The sequence below is a fragment of the Mus musculus genome, chromosome 3 (genome assembly GCF_000001635.26).
Source record: "Mus musculus strain C57BL/6J chromosome 3, GRCm38.p6 C57BL/6J".
Taxonomy (NCBI): domain Eukaryota; kingdom Metazoa; phylum Chordata; class Mammalia; order Rodentia; family Muridae; genus Mus; species Mus musculus.
Genome location: NC_000069.6, coordinates 17558227 through 17581061, shown reverse-complemented (window position 1 = coordinate 17581061; position 22835 = coordinate 17558227). Strand labels below are relative to the sequence as shown.

General features: G+C 36.4%; 1 long non-coding RNA gene across 2 annotated transcripts in view; it reads left to right on the top strand.

Annotated features, from left to right (window-relative positions):
- Positions 1–22835, top strand: part of Gm30340 — a 469847-nt gene that overhangs the window by 204919 nt on the left and 242093 nt on the right. For both annotated transcript variants that reach the window (XR_880680.2, XR_880678.2), the window contains exon 3: positions 18815–18936. This is a non-coding gene — a long non-coding RNA (predicted gene, 30340). The remainder of the gene's footprint in view (positions 1–18814; positions 18937–22835) is intronic.

Here is a 22835-nt window from a genome sequence, read left to right as displayed (position 1 = left end):
TGTGCACACATGGAGGGGAGAGGTCAACATTAGATGTCTGCTTTTACTCCCTGCTTTATATTTTGAGGATAGGTCTCCCACTGTTCCTGAAACCTCACTGTTTTGGCTAGAAAAACTGGCAAGAAGCCTCAAGGATGTATTTTGTCACACCCCAGTGCTCAGGATAGAGGCATGTGTGTCTGTTGGCTTTTCCATGGATGCTGGGGTTCTGAACTCAGGTCATGATGTTTAGCACTCACGGAGCTATCTCACAGCCCTCATCTGTTTACCCTTAGTAAAGATATTATATTTTTTTCTTTACTTTTAGATATTGACAAAGAACATATACTTTAGAGGACAATTCAAATGAACTAAGAGTAATCAAAAAAACAAAGCAAGCTAGATATTATGTGCTCTATGTCCAGATATACTAGTATTTTGCTCGAATTGGGAACTTATATGGACTTGGCATGTAATCACTGGAAACAAGTGATCAAGCAAGATCATATCAAGCAAGATTATAAAAGGGGAGATTTATTTTAGATATTATTGAGATATTGTAAATTAATTTGTTTTATTTGTAAAAGACAAGAATTGTGTCTGTGATTATGCCCTCAGAATGGATAGTTAACTTTTTAAAGTTCTCTGCACTTTTAAATGCTGGGGAGCTTTAAATAGAAAATTAGGAATAAGCTCCAAAATGAAGGGAGGGAGAAAATCCTGGTTACTCTGAGAAACATTAGTGAATGTAATCATGGCTTAAAATAAGTAAAAGGATCTTCAATAAAGGCCACAGATGACCCTATTGAATAAGGTGCATGTTCACTCATTCCTCTGTTCAGTGATCACCTATTTCATTCATTCGACATTTATTCACCCGTGAACACTTGCACAGTGTCAGGACACTTCCTCATCACTTCCCTAGAGCCAGATATCTATGCCAGGTAAGGAGACATAAACAGGAAATGGGGAATTTCTGCGCCCAGGATTGTAGATGAATTTTTAAAAATAAAGTACTTATGAAACATTATTTTCCATTTATTTTGACAAAATACACACAGTTGGGGAAAGGTTTCACATACTATGTAATCAGATGCTGAGTTACTAGTTTCAGTCTAGACAATGGCATGCTCACGCATCTCTGCTCTCAATATTTTGTAAAAATTGTTTTCCATCATCTCTGATTGGTTAATATAAAGGACTGATCAGCCAATTAGCTTATCAGAGAGAAGAGAAACTTTGGAACTGAGTCAGGGGTCCCAGAGGTAGAGATTAGAGAGAGGATCACAGAGAAGAAGGTGTGGAGAGACCTTGAGGAATCACCATGAGCAGATTGCTGAAAGAGTATCTATGAGGACACACATGGACCAGAGCAAGCCAGGGCAAGATCAGATTGACAAATAACAGGGCATTTGTCTGAGGAAATAGGCATCCCTAGAGGGTTAGAATAGCTCAGAACCTGCACAGCCTAGGCTTGCAGCATGTCAGTAAAAACAACAGTTCTCTGTGTCTTTTTCTGGAGCAAAACCAGGCTAGAGTGGATATTGAAATGCCCAGTAGTTATTTGAGAACAAGAGGTACATAGGCTGCCTCTTCCCCAAGAATTACTTTTATACCACAGTATCTTTGCTGTGGTCTTTGTCACCTTAGATTTTGTATCTTCTGGTTTGACTGATAGTGTTATATTATTTAAAATTAGAGAATCAATATTTGCAGTATGTTTCTACAATATAACTAGTAACACTTGGATGATTAAATAAATTCACATTTAAATATTATTTTATTTTTGCAGGCTTAGTTGCACATACCTTTAATCCCAGTACTTGGGAGGGAGAAGAAGGTGGGTCTGTGAGTTTGAGGCCAGTCTGGTGTACATAGTGATGTATTGGATAGCCAGAGCTACATAGTTAGACCCTGTCTCAAAAAATTCATAAATATTGCCATAGTCAGGTTTTCTAAAACACAATGATTAAACAAGTTGGAGAGGAACATGTTAATTTCAGCTTATAGTTCTACATCACAGTCCATTGTCAAAGGAACTCAATGCAGGGACATGGATTCAGGAGCTGATATAAAGACCATGAAGAAACGCTGTTTAGTGGCTTCTTTACCCCTCTTTCTTATTTGCCCTATGACTTCTTGTCTAAAGGTGGCACCATCCACAATGCGCTGGAGTTTTTACATCCATTAATAATTAAGAAAATGTTCCAAGATATGACTCTGTAATCGTACAGAGCCATTTTCTCAACTGAGAATCCCTCTTACCAGATCCCTACCTTGTGTCAGTTGAATAAAACTACTCAACACAAATATATATTAACCTTTGCACCTTTTACGACAAAAGCTCTTTGGCACAAAATTCTGCACGGAAAAAAAAATGTCTTATTGTGTATAAAAGATAGGACACCATTCAATAACAGTAGCAGTCACCTTTTGTGAGCCAAATTGAATTAGAAGTTTTTAATTTGCTCTTTATCAAGTTCCTACATGCATATAATGTATTTTAATCATTTTTACCCCTATTTTCCCCTTATCTCTCTTCTGCTCCCTCTGAGCCTGTTTTTCTCCAAGAGTCCCCCTCCTACTTTCATGTATTCTTTTTATAACCCATTGATTTGATTAGAGTTTCTAGTAGGGCAATAGTTGAGGCTACAACACTGGTGGACATTAATCTCTCTCCTCCAGCAGCCATTATCTGCCTATAGCTCTTTTGGGAAGGGTGGGGTCTATTATATTGTGACATAAAATTCTGTGGTCTCAGAACCAGGGAAATGGAGTCAGGAGGATTGCGATTTCCAGACCCTCCTGCACTACACTGTGAAATTACTAACTTTTAAACCAAGGGCTAGGTCTCTGTTTCAGAGATAGAGTTATACCTGTTATTTCTAGTGCCTAGGTTTTATTGCTAGCACTGACTAACAAAAGAAGGTAAAAGCTTAATGGGAATGTTTATATACTGTGAAATGGCTACGCCAACTTACCTCTCTCAATACTTCAAGCCTTTTAGATTCACTGTGAATGAGATCAAGAGGTGCTTGTCTTTTGGTGTTTAGCTTATTGTCTTTGTGTAATAACCTCCAGGTTCATTCTGGTATTAAAAAGTACAAAGATTTTTTTTAAATTATGTCTGAATATTGTTCCACTGAACATACATAATGTGTTTCATTTACCCACTAATTCATTGACTGATGCTGTCTGCCTTTATATTCTTCTATTGTGGATATTGATGAATAATGTGGAAGGACAGGTATGCCTCAACATCATTTCCTTGTTGGTTCACGTTCAGAAGTGAGATTCTATCTTCATTCTAAGGTTCTTCTGTGCATCTTTCTGTAATGATGCTGTCTTATGTTTCCTTTTGCTTGTGAATATTTTTATATTTTACAATGTGTTCATCTAGTCTTTATAAGTATGTACTATTGCTTGAAGTCTGTTTCTAAGTTAATGAGGAAAAGTATATAACACCAAATGAACTGAATCATATGCTGTAAAGACATGTGAAAATAATTTTTATTCACTAATTGTAGTTGCCTTGGAATCTTACTACTGAATAAGCTCACCCTTTCTAGTTCTTTCTGAACTCTGGCTTGCTGGTCCAATTCAAATGTTGTGGCTCAAAATCCTCTCCAAGCTGACTGATTCAATCTGGATCTTCTTAGCTTCTCACTTGAATTGCTCTGCTTAACCTCAAGCTAACTCTGGCAATTTGTCCTAATTTTCTTATTCCTTCTTTTTCTCTGGCCTCAACTGCCTCTGCTGAACTGGACTGACCTGTATGAACTAAACTTAACTGAACCTCCACTGAATTGCCCAAACTCAGTTGAACTTCATTCACTCAACTGGCTTCCAACAGACTCACTATCATTCCCTGCACTGCTATGAAATAGCTTCTCTTCCCTGTGCTGTTCTCATGACAATTAGTCATATTCTGTCTCTGATTCATTTTGTCAAATCTATCTCTATTTCATCACTTTGTCTGCTCCTCAATTAGACATCACTTTCAAACATGGCTGCTTCCCTCTACAAACTAATTTTACCTTAAATGTGTGTACTAAGGGCATGTCTGTATAACAACCAGAGGGATTAAATGGGTGTGATGTATCTGCATTCCAGTTGGATCACATAAATTTAGATCTTTGGATGTAATCCCTTGCCTGAGAAGCCATATTGCTGGATAAAAATTTCTCTGCAGGTGTGTTTTGGGTTTTATATTTGTTTCTTTACATTTTTCCATTGGCATGTTTTGGTTTGTTGTCTTCTGTTTTTGTTGTTGTTGTTTTCTATTTTTATTTGTTTATTTGTTTTGTCTTTGTTTTGTGTTTTATGCTATCACCTTTATATGCATTTTCTTTGGTAGATCTTAGAATGTGGATATTTGCTAAAGTGAATTTGTCTTCCTATTTATTTTCTTTTTCTTTCTTTTTTCTTTTTTTGGTTTTTCGAGACAGGGTTTCTCTGTGTAGCCCTGGCTGTCCTGGAACTCACTCTGTAGACCAGGCTAGCCTCAAACTCAGAAATCCGCCTGCCTCTGCCTCCCGAGTGCTGGGATTAAAGGCGTGCGCCACCACGCCCAGCATCTTCCTATTTCATAAAGACAGTCTTCCAGATTTTCTGCTTTTGAAGACTATAAATCCATAAAATGTATAAAATTAATCTGAGAATTATGTGAAATATGAAATAAATGTATATTAAGTAGGGCACTATCTATCACATTTTTTTTCAGTAATCTGTTTTTTCTCTTTTATTTTTAAATCTACTTTTTATACTATAATGTGTTGGAGTTTGGGATTGCCTAATTTGTTTTCCTAATCTGTCTGTGTATATCAGTGACATTAATGCAGTTGTCTATTACAGTAAGTCATCTTTTACTGTTTTTTTAAACTCAAATAATAGAATAAATTATTTGAATATAAAATCAACTTATTTAATTGCTGAATATTTTTGAGATGTGAGGTCTTGCTACATAAGCCAGACTAACAACAAACTCAACACAACTGTTGTGTTATCTATTGGTTAATGTTTGGTGTTCTCGATAGAATGGTTTTTAGTTCTAATGTGAATAGAGCACTGACCTCTGTTTCCAGTGGGAATGTATTGCTCTGTTGTCTGTTTTCATTTGTGTTCTGACATGTGCTTTCTTTGTCATGTCCTTCTTTTCAATTCCTTTGTGCTGACACCCTTATTTCCTTTTCATCTATCATTTTTGTCTCTTTGGCACGGTATGTGTAGTTATTTTCTTTTTCTTTCCTGCTATTATCTGTCCTTTTTTTCCCTGATTAATATGGTTAGAATACTATTTCTGCAACAGATGTCTATTAATTTCTCATGGAAATTGAAATACTTTTTATATGTTTTTTGAAGATACTTCAGTAAGGATATATACAATTTAATTACATCTTGTGGAAATAAAATTTTGACCTCATTTTGGGGGCACAGTAATCTCTGATAACAGTTTCTTCTTTCAACTCTACTTCTTTGTTGCTAATATAGCCTTACTGGTTTCATTTGAGAAGTACTTGTTTTACCAATGTGTTTTTTATTAATAGCCTAGTGTTTTAAATATCAAGAATAATTGTATCCAAAATTTTAACCACTTGGCCTTAGTGTCTGTTTCTTTTACCTAAGGCGTTTGGCACACTTCCATAGGTTATTTTTAGCCTCTTTTATTTCTTTTACATTTATTTCCATTTTAGCATCTGAAATCCTTCCACTGCTCATTTAAGTTATATGATTAAATATATTTTAGAGATTGTTCCTAGAAATTTCTTATGTATTAGTTTTGAAACAAGTGAGTTGTAATTTCTTGTTCTTATCATTGATTTGATTTCAGAACTAGCGTCCCATATTTTATCATTATCATTTTATAATCATTTTGAACATTTTGCACAGTTAATTTCATTTTACATATATTCACATTACTGTATTTTTTATTTCATAGCACGTCCCATCTACTCACATTCTGTAGTTTTCTATTGGTAAAGGTTTCTTTATTGAAAATTGCCTAGTTATGATTTACTTTTTGTATTTAAAAAAGGCTATTTGGCTTTTTCCTCATTTTAAACAATAATCTACTGTTTACAGAATTCTAGTCTGTAGTCCTTTTGTTACACTATCCTTTATTTATTTACTTGTTGTCATATTGGAAATTGCAGAACATAACAGCTTATAAAAACAAACATAAGTGCTTACAGATCTGGGATCTGGTTTGTCACAGTAGGTTCTTTGATCAGGTACGTGAAGGTGCTGACTAGTATGACCATACCCTGATAGAAATCTGAATTTTCCCATTATTGTTGATAAAATACACTTCTTGAGATTTGATTTGTCTCTTCTTAGGCTGGAGGGAGGGTAGTTCTGCTGCTTGGAGGGAATCATTCCTCACTGTTAAACTAGCTACAAATGGCAACTCTCATGCTTTTAAAATCTTGTTTCCTGGGTCTCTGAGCCTTGAACTGAAATGTTAAGTATGTAATGATTAAGTCTGGCTTACCTGAATACTTTTCATATTTAAGGACAGATTCTTCTGCCTTAATTACTTCTGCAGAAACTCTTTTTAACATAGTGGATAACCTGGGACTAGAGATGCATCTACTAAAAGAGAGGCTTAAAAACAAACAAACAAAAAAACAAACAAACAAACAAACCAAAAAAAAAACCCCAAAACTGTTCCTGCACTCAGGATGATATCCTCCAGGTCCGTCCATTTGTCCAAGGATCTCATAAATTCATTGTTTTTAATAGCTGAGTAGTACTCCATTACCACATTTTCTGTATCCATTCCTCTGTTGAGGGGCATCTGGGTTCTTTCCAGCTTCTGGATGTTATAAATAAGGCTGCTATGAACATAGTGGAGCATGTATCCTTATTACATGTTGAAGCATCTTCTGGGTTGAAGCATGGTAAACTGGGTCCTCAGGTAGTACTATGTCCAATTTTCTTAGGAATGGCCATACTGATTTCCAGAGTGGTTGTACCAGCTTGCAATCCTACCAGCAATGGAGGAGTCCACATTCTTTTCAGCATCTGCTGTCACCTGAGTTTTTGATCTTAGCCATTCTGACTGGTGTGAGTGTTGTTTTGATTTGTATTTCTCTAATGACTAAGGATGATGAACATTATTTTAGGTGCTTCTCAGCCATTCAGTATTCTGCAGTTGAGAATTCTTTGTTTGGCTCTGTACCCCCAATCACACACATGATATGCACTCACTGATAAGTGGATATTAAACCAGAAGCTCAGAGTACCCAAGATACAATTTGTAAAACACATGAAACTCGAAAAAGAAGGAAGACCAAAGTGTGGACACTTCGATCCTTCTTTGAAGGGGGAGCAAAAGATCCATGGAAGGAGTTACAAAGTTCAGAGCAGAGACTGAAGGAATGTCCACCCAGAGACTGCCCCACCTGGGGATCCATTCCATAAATAACCATCAAAACCAGATACTATTGTGGACGCCAACAAGAACTTGCTAACAGGAGCCTGATATTGCTGTCTCCTGAGAGGCTCTGCCAGTGCCTGACAAATAAAGAAGTGGATGCTCACAGCCATCCATTGAACACAGGGTCTCCAATGAAGTAGCTAGATAAAGGACCCAATGAGCTGAAGGGGTTAGCAGCCCTATAGGAGGGACAACAATATGAACTAACCAGTAACCGCAGAGCTTCCAGGGACTAAACCACCAATAGAAGAAAACACATGGTGGGACATGTGGCTCCAGCTGCCAGGGCCAGGGGAATGCCAGGGCCAGGAAGCAGGAGGGGTGGGTTGTGGAGCAGGGGGATGGGGGAAGGGATGGGGGATTTTCAGAGGGGAAACTAGGAAAGGGGATAAGATTTGATATGTAAATAAAGAAAATATCTAATAAAAATAAAAAACAAAAACAAAAAAACCAAAACTGTTCCCACATCATCTGGTAGAAGTCTGACTTTCTTCTTTATTGTGAAGGAGTCAACTTTTGAGAACAATTCTTCCTTTGAAGGTGATTTATTTTTTTCTCTGACTGTTGTAATTTTTTTTTTTTTGCTTTGACAGTTTCTTTCTTTGCACATGAGTTTCTTTTCATATTGTTATTTGGAGGGTTTTATGAGCTTCCTGAGTCTAGAGATCAGAATTTTTCCAGGTTTGACCCTTTGCCATTATCCTGTCAAATAACTCTTCTTTCTCATTCCTTTACCAATCTCTTTCTAGGTCTTATGGAACATGCATTTAAAACTCTCTGCCCATCCAGGTTCTTAACCTCCCTTTATAATCTTTATCTCATCATTTTTCTGGATAAAGTCTATATACGTTTTCTAATTTGATCCATAATTTCCTCTCTGCCTGTGTTGAATTTGTTATTTATTGCCTTTCTTGTTGCAATGTAAACTTTTCTAACTCTTGTAATTTTAATATCTGATAGGATCAAAATCTCAAGTACATATAATTATGATTCATAATTTCTTTCTGTTATTCTTATCTTTAATAAATCATTTATGAACATTTATATCACTGCAGTTTTTTTAAACTATGCACATATACCTTGAGTCTTGATAAGAATCCCTAGAAATTAATTTAGTTTCCTCAGAGAAAGTTTAATTTTTTGCTTTTGGATATTTGTGCTTGATATCAGTCCAGGTTTACATTTACTTTACTTGGAGACCATTTATGTTAACTTTATGCTTCTTGAGAATTAACTAGCTGTGACCACAATTAATTTCTCAGTCCTCCCAGGTCTGCTGTCTGTATAACACTTATCTTCCCATTCCAAAAGAAGAAGAAGAAGAAGAAGAAGAAGAAGAAGAAGAAGAAGAAGAAGAAGAAGAAGAAGAAGAAGAAGAAGAAGAAAAAGAAGAAGAAGAAGAAGAAGAAAAAGAAGAAAAAGAAGAAAAAGAAGAAGAAAAAGAAGAAGAAAAAGAGGAAGGAGGAGGAGGAGGGGGGAGGAGGAGTAGGAGGAGTAGGAGGAGGAGGAGGAGAAAACAAAGAATCACAAGTCCAATTTGCATTGCCCATATACTTAGTAAAAGACAGTCAAAATCGCAGTAGACAGCCACTTAAAGAGAACTGAGTCCTTCACCTCTTGCACCTTTGCTAGAAGCTATCAATTGTAGATAAGTACGTTTCAGCACCCTTATCACAATTTTTTAAAAGTTCTCTGATGGCTTTCTGTCTAGAACGTTGGATTTTTTGTTTGTTTACTTTTGCTGGTGGTGGTTGTTTGTTTGTTTTGCTTTGTTTTTCATGGCATGGGGTGGGAGTGAGATTTTCCTAGACTCCTTCTAAGATTCTCTTTCTCAAATGTGAGTCTGCAGACATCCCTGCCCTGTATAGCCAGCAGGAACATGGGTCATGGACTTCCACATGTTTTGTGTGAGAGTCTGAGATCATGGGGCACCTAGGAGTCATGTTGATGCCCATGACCACTGAACTCCATGCGGATGTGAGTAACAAGTGCCACACTTGGAGCCATGTTCATGTTGGTGGGCTATGCTACCACCAAGGTTCATGTTGGGATAAATTGTTCTTTTACTATTCATGGATTGTTATAAGTTTAAAGATATGTGTTTTCCTCATGGGTGAGTATAGAGAATGCATCTAGATTACCTCTATCCTGAAGCTGTGGTAGCTGAGTCCAGATTCATTGAGCAACTCTCAGTGCTTCTGTAAGAGTCTGTTCTTGGCTGGATCTTGTTTTTAATCTTCTTCTTTTTTTTTTCCCCATTTTTTATTAGGTATTTAGCTCATTTACATTTCCAATGCTATACCAAAAATCCCCCATACCCACTCACCCCCACTCCCCTACCCACCCACTCCCCCTTTTTGGCCCTGGCGTTCCCCTGTACTGGGGCATATAAAGTTTGCAAGTCCAATGGGCCTCTCTTTCCAGTGATGGCCGACTAGGCCATCTTTTGATACATATGCAGCTAGAGTCAAGAGCTCCGGGGTACTGGTTAGTTCATAATGTTGTTCCACCTATAGGGTTGCAGATCCCTTTAGCTCCTTGGGTACTTTCTCTAGCTCCTCCATTGGGAGCCCTGTGATCCATCCATTAGCTGACTGTGAGCATCCACTTCTGTGTTTGCTAGGCCCCAGCATCTTCTATCCATGAATATTCTATGAATTCTGAAGGTCATCATTCAAAAATTCTCATTTCTTTTATAAAACTGGCTATGCATCCTGGACATCTGCCTTCACTCTTGATTGTTATTTTTTCTCATAACCTATTAGTTCATTTTCTAAAGTCTTAAAATACATTTCAATCAAGAACAAAATTTTGATTTTGCTTCTAGTGGTTCAATTATTGAAAATGTGTGTGTGTGTGTGTGTGTGTGTGTGTGTGTGTGTGTGTGTGTGTGCATGTGTGTATGTGTGTGTGTGTGTGTGTGTGTGTAGATCAATACACAACTTCAGGAGTCATTAATTGGGAAGGCTATTCACTTTATTTTGAGACAAGTACTTTCACCATGCTTGGAGCTTGCTGGCTGACTAGCAAGTGAGCTCATAGACCCATCTATCCCTTCTCAGAACTTGGATTATAACTGTGCACAACCATGCTTGACTTGTGTTCTGGAGATAAAGTCAGGTTCATATAGTTTCAAAGCAAAGTTTAGCAACTTCCCAGTCCTTGCCCTTATTTTAAAAATTACATTAAAAACCAGTTTATACCAAATTTCAACTTGAGAATATATAAAGAACAATATATGAATACTTAGAATATACTATTATAATCAGGTGAAAATACTACAATCAACAAATGGCATAATAACATAAAGTGATGGAAGCTCAGGGCTGCACATGTTACAGTGAAGAGTTATTGCATTCTTTACACCTATACCAGAACTTCTTGTCTTCTCTGTCTTGGTTCTTTAGCTACTGACTTATGTAGTATTGACTGGGTTTCTATTTATACAACAAGTATTTTATAATGCCCCTCTCCTATCCTGACTGAAAATATACATCATTGGAACTAATCTTAAAATCAATTAACCTCTGTCTCATAAAATTCTCTGTATTTTAACCATGTATTTTGTAGTATGTTCAAAAAAGAAACAGAATACAATCTTTCTAGAAAAATTTCAAAATCCACTTCTGTAAATAAGTAATTAACGTGGTGTGTGTGTGGGGGGGGGAGGGGGGAAGTGATGATTGAGATACTTGCAATACCATTATGTGAGAAGAGGTTTTGAGATGTTCATTGACTTACTTGCAGGCCCTTTCGTCACCATCAGGATAAAAGAATCCTCAACTAAAAGTTGATGACATCTTACAATGTAACTTCTGATATAATGTGACTGTTATAATGTGCTTGTTTACAGTAAGTACACCAGTAATTCGGATTAAGTTGCAAGGTAGATTTATACACAACACAGGTTTAATCTGTCCTAAAATGTCCATGCAAATGTAAGAATATATATTCATGTGAATAAATGTGGTTCTCAAAGAGTACTAGGATTTATTAGTTCCCAGAAATAAGATAGTATTTGTATTAGTTTATTTAATACAAACATTTTCAATTTTTATTTATATTAATAGTAATTAATGTATTACCTCAGCTTAGTAATTTTGTTTCTTTTTTAGTTTTTTATTAGATATTTTCTAATATCTAATTTTGAATTTTGAAAGTGTTTCCAGAAGTGCAGAGATAGCTTATTGGAGCAAATACTTAATACTCAAGCATGGGCATTAGAGACCCCTAAGAATTTCATCCTTAGAACTCACATTTAAAGAGCCTGAATACGATAGCATGCTTACAATCCCAATGCTGGAGAGCCAAACAGATTGCGGAGTCTCACTCACCGTCCAGCCTCACCTGCGTAGGGAGGCCCAAGTTAAGGGGAAAACCTAGGCTAATGTCTCAAAAACACAAAATGTTTTTGATATTATTAAAATACAAAATCTCACAACAATCTCCCTGATCTATGACCTTTACAATCTTTCTGTACCCTCTTCTGCAACATTCTCTGAGTTTTTGTGAGGTTAGATGCTTCCTCCCCCCACTGAGGCCAGATTAGGCAGCCATGCTGGTAGAACATATCCCTGTACAGGCAACCACTTCTGGAATAGCCCCAGTTCCAGCTGTTCAGGATCCACATGACAGTCAAACTTCATATCTGCTGTGTATGAGCTATTTAATGTTTGGAGTATCATTTCTTATGAATTAAAAAACAAGACCAACATAAAGGGGCTTCTATGATAAAGGTGGCTTGATTCTCTTTTCAAAGAAAATTTTCCATTGTATAATGCTACGAACTGGTGTGTTTTTGACAATACTTTGGTGTCACGTGAAGTCTGGTGTGTATGTGTACACAGTGTGCATTTTTTCTGTGAATCAACTCTAGATGATTGATTGATATTGAGTTTCTGTAAAAGTCTGCAAATTCCTGAAGTACATCCCTCATCTTAAAATAAAAAAAAAATCATGCAACTGTGCTTAACTAGTGTTCCCAGAGCCTTGGTCCATGCCTGATGTTCCTCACCACACAGACCATCCTTAACATAAACAACATTGGATATAAATTTGAATGGAGTCCACAGAAAGAATTCTGTGTGGAAAAGGCATGCTCACATATTAATTTATGCTTTAAAGAGACCTGAAGATACAGCCTGTAATTTCATTCTTGACATAAAACTCAAATATTGTCTGCACTTTAGGGGTGGAGAGAGCAAGTTTGAAGTATGACAACTTGGAACTCATAGAACAGAAGCTTGCATTGGCCCTCTATAGTTAGATACTCCTTCCCATGTTAAATGTTTGCTAAAACCCATTTCCTACATTTGTCACTTCTAAGGGGATACCTATTCTTGAACTTGCTATATATAAAAAGAATTTGGTAAGTAGTGAACTATGAATTCTAGAAAGACATGTTCTCTCTTGAGGCCTGATTTTCTCACATTGAAAATGTGGTAATAAACCCAAATCACACTCAGATATCATTGAATTCCCACACCCACTGTAAAAATCTGACTCAAAACTGCCTCTCAGATGAACAGGTGCATTCATTATGTCTGCCTTCCAGGAAAGCTGGACAGGTCCCCACCACTTACAGTTTGCCACCAATGTAGGGTATGCATTTCAAAACCTTTCAGAGTTTCTTCTTGTAGCTACCAACTTTGATTAATCTTACAAAATCAGTTTGTAGATGTTTTTGTTCATCTTCTCTTAACTATGTCTTGCTTGGAAGAATGATATACATTGCGTCAGTGCTGCTGGTATGTCCAGGTTCTAAGGTGTTGCAGTTGTAACATATCAAATGATTGGAAATAAGAACCTCAACATATGGCTGTCATGTCTGAAGGCAATTTGCTTAACAGGCAAAAGAAGGAATTAAGAACAGTTAAAAGTTTAAGCACTAGAAAAACTTACATATAATAATTATTGGTATATTTCAAAATCAGTGTATCTTTCTATAAGGATGAAAGAGCTTGAGTTTGGGTCCCAAAGACTTGGTTTTGGATATAGGCTTGATGAGTAAGTAACATATTTAGATCATGACTTTGCCATTTATCAATGAGAAATTGAAGCACATGATTTTGGGTAGAAATGTCAATAATAATTTTTTTCATTTGTTTATGCTTGGGGTGTTATATATATTTATATATATATATATATATATGAGTGTGTGTGTGTGTGTGTGTGTGTGTGTGTGTGTGTGTGTGTGTGTAGACCAGAGGAGGACAGGATGAAATTGGATATCCCATGCCTGATTCAGTTGAGATGGAACTGATCCTGAATTGCTGATGGTCAGAAAGTCTCAACAGCCCTGCTGCCTCTGTTCCTCAGCACGGCTGGAGTTGGGGGTGAACACAGGATGAACTAACTGTACTTGGTTTTTACATAAGTTCTGGAGATTTGAAACCAGGTCTTATGCTTGTGCAGAAAGTGTTCTTAACCATTAACCCACTTTGTTCACTGAGAAATAACTTGGCTTTTGAAGAATTTAAATACTCATTACTGATAAATCCATCCTTTTTGTATTTCAAGGCATGAATCTGCTTATTGTTGTGATCATATATAAAATTTAAATGAAACCTAAAATTTTCTCTGATGACTCAATCACCCTGATTCCAAAAGCTAGGCACTCAATTTAACTATCTGAATTTTCAGTGTTCTATTTATTTTAAACTGTGAATTGATTATGTAAATGAGCACTGAAGTTAACTTAAGTCTTTAAACATTGTAAGTTACTCTGTACTCTCTATACTTTGGTATGGGTTAGGAAGTTTTCTCTTGCCTTATGTTGTGGTTCTTGATATAGATTCCTTCCAGAACTCTGCCTAACTCTCTACACCACCTGATGTAATCTGCACTTCAGAGCAGAAACCATAGGCAGTATTTTTATTATGATGAGACTCTCCACTCTTGGAATAGAATTTTGCTGTTTTATTTGTAGCTCACCACCTGATAAATGCTAGATTGTGAGTCAAAATAATAAACAAGAGGTGTTGTAGTAGGCCAAAAAGCTTTCCATTGTTTAATGCTACATCTGTCTTTTTAGGCATATTCTCCAGGGACAACAAAATCTGAATGTGTGCCTGTATACTAAAGGTTTCTGGAAATGGTAGCGCCTATCCATTTTCTTTTTAAATAAAGGCTTTCTGTAAACGGCTCACATAACCAGTTATTTGGCTTGAAATGGTCTCCCCATGAAAATGCCTGCTTTAATGTCAAAGCAGGGAATAGTGAAGGTTCGCTGGAGTCCCAGTGTCTAGCAGATATACTATAAATTTAATTTCATGGCAAAATGAAGTCTATTACAGAAAATCAGAAAGAACCACCTTCTCAGCAAGGCCATCTCTCTTTTTTTATCGAGTCCTTTTTGTATAGCATTTCTAAGCTTTGTCTGCACCTGCCAATAAAAAGGGGCTCTTTTGTTTGAGGACAATACTGACAAATTAACCTGCAAACATATTTGCAATGGTATTTGGGGTGGAAGTTCAAGGGAGGGTCATAGCTGCTACCAGTAACACTACAGCTTAGTCTGGGCAGTGATTTGTACTCTGCTAAACATGAACAATCTTGGTGAGCTCATTTTCTTATTGACAAGTTTTTTTTTAAATCTCTATCTATGCACTCTCTCTGTAACTGGCTGAAATAGAAAACACCTTCTTAGATATTAAAGCATTGATGACTAGGGATTCAATTTAAATATATGAGTTTTTTATGAATCAATTCTCCACTGACATAAAGTGCTGATCGCACTGAAACAATAAATATCACCTCTATATTAAAGAGCCAATGGTACATTAAACAAAAACCTATAAATTTACTTTAAAATATTTATTAAACAAATGCTTTGCTTGCATGTATTTATATTTACTGTGTGTGTTGGTGTCAATGGGGGCCAGAGAGTGTGTTAGGTCCCCTGGAACTGAAGTTATGGATGTTTGTAAGCTACCATAAAACTGCTGGTAAACAAACCTTGGTCTTTGCTGGAGCTACAAGTATACTTAACTGAGCAGCCATGGGTTCTCCAGCCTCATGGATAAACTTTAAAACAGTATAGTAATGATAATCACAATTAATATTGTATTTCCAAATGTTTGCCAGATATTGGTATATACCTTACCAAGAATAATCTGGTTTTTACAACAGCTATGCAACATACCCAAGATGGTGCAATTAGTACCGCTTCCCATATATTTCCATTTCTAATGTCTGTATTTATTACTGTACACACACACACACACACACACACACACACACACACACACACACATCTTATTTATTAGAATGGATCAATGAAATGTTACAATGACTTAAAAGCTAACGTCCAGAAAATCTAACAATGGTTGCTATGATGGGAAAATTAAAGAATCCAGAAGTTGCTCATGAAGTAGACTCTAATGTTAGTGAGACAATGAAATTGCTATCAAGGCAAGAGGAAACAAGCAAAGAGGAAAAGATTCCCTCTTTAATGTCCTTATGTAGGTTTCCAGCCAAAGGCATAGCCTAAATTAAAGGTGAGGCATCCTCTCTCAAGTCCCAGATTAAAGGGATGTATCTTCCTGACTCAAGATCTGGATTAGAAGTGGAGAAAATTGGACATAGTAATACCAGAGGACCAAGCTTTACCGCTTCTGGGCATATACCCAGAAGATGCTCCAATGTATAATAAGGACACATGCTTCTCTATGTTCATAGCATCCTTATTTATAATAACCAGAAGCTGAATGAAGAACCCAGATGTCCCTCAACAGAGGAATAGATACAGAAATTGAGGTACATTTACACAATGGGATACTACTCAGCTATTAAAAACAATGATCATAGGCAAGTGGATGGATCTGGAGGGTATCATCCTAAGTGAGGTAACCCAATCCCAAAAGAACACACATGATATACACTCACTGATAATAGATATTTGCCCAGAATCTCAGAGTACCCAAGGTACAATTCACAAACCACATGAAACTCAATAAGAAGGAAGACCAAAGTGTGTGTTCTTCCATCCTTCTTAGAAGGAGAACAAAATACCCATGGAAGGAGCTACAGAGACAAAGTGCAGAGCAGAGACGAAAGGATGGACCATTCAGAGATTGCCCCACCTGGAGATCCAGCCTATGTACAATCACCAACCCAAACACTATTGTGGATGCCAACAAGAGCTAGCTGACAGGAGCTTGATAAAGCTGTCTCCTGAGAGGTTCTGCCAGTGCTTGACAAATATAGAGGTGGATGCTCTCAGCCAACCACTGGACTGATCACTGTGTCCCCAGTGGAGGATCTAGAGAAAGGACCCAAGGAGCTGAAGGGGTTTGCACCCCTATAGGAGGAACAACAATATGAACCAGCCAGTACCCCCAGAGCTCCCAAGGACTAAACCACCAATCAAAGAAAACACATGGAGGCATCCATGGCTCCAGCTGCATATTTTGCCAAGGATGGCCTTGTTGGGCATCAATGGGTGAAGAGACCCTTCGTCCTGTGAAGGCTGAATGCCCCAGTGTAGGGGAATACTAGCACAGAGAAGCAGGAGTAGGTAGGTTGGTGAGCAGGGGGAGGGAGGATGGCATAGGGTTTTTTTTTGTTTGTTTGTTTTGTTTTGTTTTGTTTTGTTTTGGTAAGGGAAACTAGGAAAAGGGATAAAATTTGAAATGTAAATAAAGAAAATATCTAATTGAAAATAACAAAGAAAATAAAAACATGCTGATTTAAAATGAAGTGGATCTTCCTACTTAAAAATAAGTAAACACCTCATTTTCATCCCATTCCATTAGGTATTTCCAGATGCACTCAAGTTGACAACCAAGAAAAATCATCATACTGCTCCATTATACTTTTCTAGAAAAGGTTCAACTCTACATATGAGCGTCCTTCTTTTAAACAAAATATAAAATTATGAATAAATCTCATATTGAGAACTAAATTGTGAAACTAAACTTTGATTGATCCAGTCTATCTTAACATTATTTTGAGAATATAGTTGGATAGCAGAAAATGTTGGATTGTCCTTTATGAAGAAGCATACTCCTTAACAGTATCTGATAAGGTATAATTTCCTATCACCTTGTATATGGATATGAGGAAATGTTTTAGGCATCATTTCCCTGGATAAAATGTATGTGTGCAATGTTGAGTATAAGCATTATGGGGTGTCCACTAATTTTAAATACAATCCTTCTGAAACTTTCCAGAATACAGAGATTTCAATGATTTAGATCACATGAATCCCCAAAGGTCTATATGTTAGTCTTACTTCATATAGTGAGTGAGGAAATTGAACTTTAGGGAAACTTAAAAAAAAATCTATAAAGAATGTTTTTGATCAGCTGGGAGGTGATGGCACATGCTTTTAATCCCAGCACTTAGTTGATAGGTGGAGAGAGACATTTGGATCTGTGTTCAAGGCCAGCCTGGTCTACAGGGAGTCTCAGGACAGTGAAGGGTACTCAGAGATACCCTGCCTCAAACAAACAAACAAACAAACAAACAAACAAATTAAAAACTGTTTTAGATCATTTGGAGGTATCCTCTGAAAAGAAATGATGACACATTATCCCCCTTTTTCTTTTCTCTGTTTTTCTTCTCAGACATGGGGTAAAACATTTGGTTCTATTAATTCCAGAGCTAGGAAAAGAAAAACAGCAGCAATTATAAAAAAAATCTAAAAAATAAATTTTTCCTTGTAATTTAATTACATTAAGTATTTATTGTAGTGACAGGACTCTAACACAGTGATGTATGCATAGCAATTGTCCAACCAGTGCATGCACATGTCTTTAGGAGGGAGTTGCTAACATAGTTAACACCACAAAATTCTCATCTATGAAAATAGCTAAATCCTAAGGGAAACCATGACAAATTTAGTCAATACAATCTTTAAACAATTAATCATTGATAGAAAATAGGAATAATTTATTGAATTAGGTGACTATGAATTGATATATATATATATACATATATATATACATATACATAAAAACACACACATATATATGTATGTATGTATATATATATGTGTGTGTATGTATATTTACACACACACACACACACACACACACACACACACAAGTGAAATTCCCTTATTAGAATTTGGTGATTGGAAATAGGGCTTAAATACATAATTTAATAACACTAGACTTTTTAGTGTAACAGAATATTTGGACTTAAACGGCCTAAAACAATAAAATAATAAATGTTTTACCTGATAAAAAGTGGACTATACCTCAGCTGCTTTATAACAGCACAAAGGTTTATGCTCTTACAATCCTTCTAAAACCATCTCTGTAAGAGTAATGCTGTCACTCAGAGTAGTCCAAGTGAATAAAGTACATGTTATCCTCTTCCTTACAGTTTAACTGAAAAGTTTGTTGTCAACTTTAGAGCTCAATCCTCTCTACTCTGGACGTTTCCTTATAGGTCTGTTGGCCAGAGTAGGTCACATGCTTCAGTCTCCAGTTGTGAAGGACACAAAGCAACAATCTTTCGTTCTATATGCCAGCTCCACAGGAAAAGAAACAACTAAAGGATGACTGTGTTTGGTATGTGTATTTAATGTTTCTATTTAATTGCTATCTTGCTATGGCCACTTACTGGATGTATATTGACTAACAGGTCTTTGCTTAGTAATTTTAAATGAGATGGAATGCTGAAGCACTTTAGAGAATCTGTAAGTACACATTCATTAGATAAAATAGCTGCATTATAGAAGATAAGTAAAAAGTCCTTGTTAGCCAGATTATTTTAGTCAAAGACTTTCAAACATGTCCGTAGACCATAATTTGAAGGAAGGAAATTACTTATAAAGACAAATGTATGAGCTACTGAACTTTTAAATGTCTTTTCTTACTTTGTCTGTCAATTATGTTTCCCTGTAACCTAAATTTTATATTCACAAGCTAGACTCCTGACTTAAAAACATATGAAAATTCAGAAGGCTCTTGACTTCTATTTCCAGCGATAAAAGTTAAATGGTGGAAAAGCTATTGTTCATAGGTTCTTCCAGAGATATCACTAGTTCTGTTGCTATTTGATTGTTTTGCTTTAGCTAAGCTTGGAAAACAGCATAGTTAATTTATAGGTGGAAAATGTGAGTATGACATGGTAGATACCTGCTTGTTGCTTTTTCATTGTTCACAACCTTCAAACCTCTCCTTTCCATTTTGTGCAGTTAAAGCAGAAGAGAATTATGTAATTCAGTGAGACAATAATATACGCGTAACCTGTGAATGATCAGCGCTGCATGCCATGTGTGGAATTGTCATAGATTTAGTGTAAGATGAGGTTAGCTATTCAAGGTGTCCTTTCAAAGATCATCAATGGTTCCCCCAAACCACTGACACAATTTCAAGTATCAAATGAGGAATATTTGAAAGAAGAAGGAAGCATATTTGATGGCAAATAAATGCAGAATAATGTTGTTCCTTAGAGTATGGATGAAGTAAAACCTTATTATAGAAAATTTATGAGTCTAGATATTATTTATAGAGTATATGCTTATGCTAAATGATGTGCTTTGGTGAAACATGTCATAGGTCTTCTCTCTGGGTCTATAATTTAGTTGTATTATCAACTTTTAAAATAATTTTGATACAATTCTGGACAGAAGCAACTTAAGGGGAGGAAATAGTTACTATGGCTTATGATTTCAGTTTAATATGTTGGGGAAAATTCATGGCAGAGTTTATGGTGGCCAGAGCATGTAGAAAGGCTTCACAAATCTTGTTCTATAAGAAAGCAGAAAACAGAGCTAGGTTTTATCCTCAAAGAGTTATCCTCTGTAATTCTCTTCTGAGAAACAGTCTCTACAACCTTACAAAATAGGGTTACCAGCTGGGAACATGGCACTCTAGGGGACATTTCTGACATAAAAATAACATTGGAGCCTTTATATAATTAAAGACAGACATTATAAAAGCAGGTACTGTAAAATAGTGAACCAAAATTATTGAAATCTTATGTGTCAAGGCCAGGACTGAAAATTGACCTTTAGATTTAGCAGCAAAGTGGCCACTGGGACCATACTATAAACTATTTTGTCAAGATGGTAGAAGAGAATGAACATCATTGGTTGTAGAGAAACCTAAAGGCTAGCAGTCAAAGTAAACAATGCATAACACATTGGAAATATTTATTGTGAAGAGCAGAGACTAGAAGATTGAGGTAATGACATCGTTATTCATTTGTCTGTTTTACAAATGCTGTGAATATTTATCATGTAATCTCCTGAAAAAGCAATTGTAAAAGTTTCAGTAATAATTTGGTAATTTATTTCAGTAAGAGTTGATGGGCTCTTGGTATATAGAAGAGAAAGAAAAGACATTTACAGGGATGCTCACATTTTTCTTTTGAGTAATATGATTAAGTGCACCTAAAACTTTTTAGTTTGTGAGGTGGTATTTTTTTAATAAGATATTTTATTTATTTACATTTCAAATGTTATCCCCTTTCCCAGTTGACCACCCCACAGGAAACTTCCTATCCCCCTCCCACCCTGCTTCTATGAGGGTGTTCCCACACCCACCCACTCCTATCTCCCCGCCCTTACATTCCCCTACACTGGAGCATCAAACCTTCACGGGCCTCTTCTCCAGTTGTTGCCCAACAAGACCATCCTTTGCTACATGTGAGGCTGGAGCCATGTGTATACTCTCTGCTTGGTTGTTTAGTCCCTGAGAGCTCTGGGGGTCTGATTGGTTGATATTGTTGATCTTATTATCCAGTTGCAAACCCCTTCAGCTCCTTTTGTCCTTTCTCTAACTCCTCCATTGGGGAAGCAGTACTCAGTCCAAAGATTAGCTGAAGCACCTGTCTGTATTTGTCAGGCTCTGGCAGAGCCTCTCAGGAGACAGCTATATCAGGTTGTGAGGAGCTATTCTTACTTGTGCCCAATTGTTTTGGGCAGAAATAGTTTTTCTTTTTTTGTGAATGTATTTTATGCATAAAGAGTGTTTTACCTGCATGTATGGTTGCATATCACAGTCTCACTTACTCACCCAGTGATTGGTTTCTTTATTCATTGGAAGAAGGTTTACAAGGAGTCACCTGAGCATGTGATTCATTCCTTGGTCCACACAACCCCTCCTGGGAAACAGAAATAACATGAAAATACAAACAGCACCAGGACCATCCACAACAATTTAATCAATGAGAAATGGTGTCATCCAAGTTCATTCTGTTTCACATTCTAGTTTTGTTTTGTTTTTCATTTCATTTCCTGAAACTTAATGAGAAATGCACAAAATACCTTTAGCACTATGTAGCCAGACCCTGCTGCTGAGAAGCTATCGAGTCAGATCTGAAGTTAGGACATTGAGTGGAGCTATCATTTTATAACAAATATGGCCCCAGATTTTCTTAGGATGATTCTACTTGTAATATTTTCAAATATTTGATGGTTTGAAAACGAGTATTGGGTAAATACCAGCAACCATTTCTGGGCTAGTGATTAATCTCAAGCTCATGTGACACAATAATGAACTGCAGTGTTTCATTAGCCATGAGGTCACAATGTCAAGATAGATGTCCTGCAATGCATTATATTGCTAAGCTATATAGTTACATTTACTAAAGGAATTTCTGTCTTATGATGGATGGGGTTTGCATGGGTGAATTCCTATCATAAGTCAAGTAACACCCATATATTTGTACACACACTCACACAAATGGGATTCTTTATGAACAGCACTGAAAATATCCTCCATGTTCCCAGGTTACTAATTCTTACTAAATATTTTAAGCAATTTGATATACCACATTTCTTTCAACCATGTGCTCTCCATTTTCTTACATGAAGAAAAGGATGAGATTTTTCACTTCTAATATGTATTTCCACCCCTGCATGAATGCCTTAGCTCTACTGCAGTTTTAGGATACAGTTCACACAATTCAGTAGGCAAATAGTAAACTTGAGTAATGATCTTTTTCTAATACTTTTCAAATATATCATACCTGCACATTCCTGTCTTTATTTCAGCTTTTAAAATTCACAAGCAATATGTGCATGGATGACAGTGATGGCTAAAGGTATGGATAACCACTTTCATGGTGACTTTGGCTAAGTTTAAAATTTCATAAGGAGAAGTATATAATTAAATTAGTGATCTCCTGAACCTACTGGAATGTTTAAATTAAAGGTTAAGAACAGTACAGTTCATATCACCAATTTACTGTTTGGTCTAATTTTATTTAAAGTGTTAATGATACACAAGTATACTGTAAATACCTATGAGATACTGTCTTGTCTAGCTGTCATTTTTTTAAGTGATAACTCATCTGGGATGGAATCTGTACCAACATGTTTTTGATGTAGACTCATGGATATTTGTCACAAAATTAGTATTTTCTATTATAGTGTGTGCTTTGTTAAAGTTAACTCTTGAGACTAAGTATTTTCTTATTGGATGTTTGTACTTTCAAATACAGGCAAACATTTGCAAGG